The following is a 4,048-nucleotide window of genomic DNA, read 5'->3' as shown; positions in this document are numbered from 1 at the left end:
TTCATGAGTCTGCAGCTTTTATAGAATGACCACAAGCGAAACCTGGGAGGAGGTGATGGGTTTAAGGTGAACTGATCCGCTCCGTACTGGAACAGGAAATGGAGTTTCCATAGGAGGGGAGCAGCGTGTTTTAGAGCAGCAGCTTTGGAACGCAGCCCAGACGGGAGCTTGTCAAGGTTGAAAAACAAAAAGGGGGGTTTGCTTAGCTAACAGCCGCTCCTCTACTTATATAATTCCCAGAGATGATGTTCACAGAAACCGGTGCCAGCTACTGTTTCCATGTATAGGTTTGAATGTGAAGGAAAACATTTGGGTTGACTTTTTTTTTTTTGGCTGAGTTTGTGAAAAAAAAGGGGGACTTACACGGGGCTGCAGCTTCTTCTTTTTTTTTTTCTTCCCCTCAGTGAAGTCAAGTGAGGCCAAGCTGGGAGCAGTAGTAATGGGTAACTTTTTACCTTGTAATAGGGTTTAAGATCAGGCATAATAACACAGGTCCCTGCGGCTTTAAGCTCCAGGCACTTCAGAAAGGCGTCATTACGCAAACAAACTGCCTATTACAACAGAACGTGCTCACAGGCCAAAACCCAGTCAGCAGTTACTGCCTGATGCCTCACTAAGGTTTGCATTGCTTATGTATTCTCTCAACAAGCAGGAGCACCAAACGGAGACCCACTCGAACCACCAGGCGGTCACGTAGAGTCTCTCAATCGATACACAAAAAGGTGCCAAGAGTCCTTTTTCTCTCTCTCTCTTTAGGAGGATCTGAAGCCCTCATCGAAGGTGCTAAGTTGCTTTATTTATTTTTTTTACCACAGTGCAATTCAAAGGGTCCTTGACTTGTTTAACGTCCAACATTTAGAGACCGTGGACAGGTTGGTCTACAGCTTCAGAAAAAGACCACAAGAAGAAAGGCAGATTTTTTTTTCAAAACAACTCACCAACGTGAGCTCCGGCATCGCCAAACAACAAAATCAGAACAAAACAAAAACAAAAACAAAAAAAAGGAACTTATTTGCTTCTAGGTCTAAAAAGTGTTTCTCTATTTTTTTTTTTTTTTGTCATTGCAATTCAGGAAGGTGCGCTACATAATCAGGTCAGGGGGTTGAGGAGAGGGCTCTGGGAAGGCATTGAGGACACTTCCCTTTTTGTTGAATGTGGGTGAAATAAAGCCTCTGCAGAAAAGCTGAAAGGAGCACCAGGCTGCAGAGCTGAACGACTGAGTGATCAGCCTCTTCTGGTCTGTCACACCACTCTCGGTTCCTCTCAGGTCCGTGATAATAGTGCATTTATGCGAGGGGGTGGAGGGGGTCTGTATAATCATCCTTTAGGGGATGCGTGCGGGCAAACACAAGGACTCACTTTCCCCCTCAAACAGAACGATGTGTTGATGGTTGGCAGCATTTGAAGCGAGTGAGAGGTTTTGGTGTCCGAGTGGTTCAGCAGTGACGTTGATCTTTGGTCAGTTTGGATTAAGGTGCATTTTTTTTCTTTTTGAACTTACATTTTGAAAAGGGGGGCGGGGGTCAAGAGTTCGGGGAAAGGGGGTAAAGGGGAGTGTTTTTTAAAGCTCCAAGGACTTTTTTTCCCACAACAAACAGGCTGTTGTTTCCATCAACAGCTGCTCTGGCATCAGGACTCCATCAATTGTTGAATGTCACAACACTAACTGACATTTCAGATGCCGATGCAATCCCAATGGTATGCAGTGCTTCTATAGGAGCCCAGCCAAACATATGAGAACCAAAAACACACACACATAACGGGCGTCTTTGTCTTCTCCAGGCCTGGGCTCCTCCCACTTCCTCATTTGAGCACTTCCTCTATCCTCAAATGCCCCCTCGCCCTCGCCTCACTACCGGTCCCCTGCCGGCAACTACGACCATCTACAAAACAGTGCAATGTCTATTCATAGGCACACTGGGATACGAATACAGCACACAGAGGGAGAGAGGGACACTAAACACGCTCATACAGTATGTTACATGTCCAACACGCGCACACACACGCACACACACACACACACACAGACAGAACACAGAATACAGAGACGTCAGCAGCAGCAGCAGCAGCAGCAGCAGCAGCTCTGGCCTGGTGGTGTTGGTGGTTTTTCGGTGCAGCCTGCAGAGACAGAGCGGTGAAGAGCGGCTGCTGTTTGGAGGGCCAGCAGGAGGAGCAGGGTGGTCATTTACTCCCATTCTGTTTAGGCTACTCCTCCTCCTCCTCCTCTTTTTCCTCTTCTTTCCCAACATCTCCACCTCTTCTTCGCCTCTCACTAATTGGTGTGAGAGAAGCTTGGTCAGGTTTGGTTGCTTGGTTGCTTGGTGGTGCAGAGAGGAAGGGAAGGCATGGATGACGGAGGAAGAGGAGGAGGAAGAGGAGGAGGAGGAATGGTGGGGTTCTTGGTTAGTTTAGCCCGTCGCCTCGTCGCCTCCCTGCGGGGGGTCTTTGCGCTGGTTTTGACCCCCCGCGCTGGCTGCCAGGATCCTCTGCACAAAGTCTTTGGTCCGCCCAGCGACTAAAGGACCTGCAGTGTCGAGGAGATAAACGAACATGTGACTGAAAGAAGCATCAGGGTGAATGTGCCAAAATAAGTAGCTACCAATAAATCAATCAAACTTTATTCATAAAGCACTTTTCATACAATATTGTAACACAAAGTGCTGTTCATAGAAATATGAATAATACATTATTATTAATAATAATAATAACACAAATTATAATAATACTAAATACTAATACTAATAATAATAACAACATTAATAACAATAATAAAATAAATACTAATACTAATAATAACAACATTCATAACAATAATACAATAAATATTAATAATAATAATAATAATATTAATACAATTAATAATACAGTAAATAACAACAATAATAGTAACAACAATAAAGACAATAATACAATAAATAATAATAATAATAATAATAATAATAATAATACAATACATAGTAATAATAATCTAAATAATAACAATAATAAGATACATAATAATAATAATAATAATATAAATAATAACAATAATAAAATACATAATAATAATAATAATAATAATAATAACAATAATAAAATACATAATAATAATAATAATAATAATAATCTAAATAATAACAATAATAAAATACATAATAATAATAATATTCTAAATAATAACAATAATAAAATACATAATAATAATAATAATAATAATAATAATAATCTAAATATAACAATAATAAAATACATAATATAATAATAATAATAATAATAATAATAATAATATAAATAATAACAATAATAAAATACAATACTAATAATAATAATAATAATAATAATAATAATAATAACATAATATAATAATCTAAATAATAACAATAATAAAATACATAAATAATAATAATTAAAATAATAAAAATAATAAAATACATAATAATAATAATAATAATAATATAAATAATAACAATAATAAAATACATACATAATAATAATAATAATAATAATAATAATAATAATAATAATTCAATTAATAAAAAAATACCATAAATGATAATAGTAAAAAATAAAGTTGTAAAAATAAAAATTAAATTAATAATAATTAATTATAAAATAAGTCTCTGACTAACTGCAGAAATGCTGTCATGATACCTTAATGAGGAAACACTGGAGGAAAAATAAGCTGTTTCTCACCACTGGACTCCCGAAGGATGTCCTCCAGGCGTTGGGTCATCCCTCGCTCGTCCGTGTCCTCTTCCTCGCTGTTCTCCACCCGCAGTCGGATCACCTCTTTGATCTGCAGCAGAGCTCCCAGGAGGTTCTCTGTAAAAGACAACAAGACAGAAGAAAAATACTTTTTAAAATGAGACTTTAAAGATATTCATTTCTACTGTTGGACATTTTAATATGGGACCTAATGAGCACTCCTGGGCTTTGGCAGCTAGCCTCAAGTGGACACTGGAGGAACTGCAGTTTTTTGCACTTCCTTCTTTCAAAAAGAAAAGCTAAATTTGCTCTCTCGGGTTCTTTTGGATTAAAAAAACTTATATCTGGGTTAACCACACCAGAG

The 4,048-nt window shown here is 37.9% G+C and overlaps 1 long non-coding RNA gene across 1 annotated transcript; it reads right to left on the bottom strand.

The window, feature by feature from the left end:
- Positions 1 to 776: 776 nt before the first annotated feature.
- On the bottom strand, positions 777 to 3,796 carry LOC117815946. Its single transcript, XR_004631870.1, has 2 exons — positions 3,673 to 3,796; positions 777 to 2,524 (listed from the first exon to the last, which is right to left on the bottom strand). It is a non-coding gene; the product is annotated as an uncharacterized LOC117815946 (long non-coding RNA).
- Positions 3,797 to 4,048: the final 252 nt, after the last annotated feature.

This window comes from Notolabrus celidotus, chromosome 7, assembly GCF_009762535.1.
Source record: "Notolabrus celidotus isolate fNotCel1 chromosome 7, fNotCel1.pri, whole genome shotgun sequence".
Taxonomy (NCBI): Eukaryota; Metazoa; Chordata; class Actinopteri; order Labriformes; family Labridae; genus Notolabrus; species Notolabrus celidotus.
The sequence above is the reverse complement of the archived record's forward strand: the minus strand, read 5'-3'. Positions and strand labels throughout refer to the sequence as shown.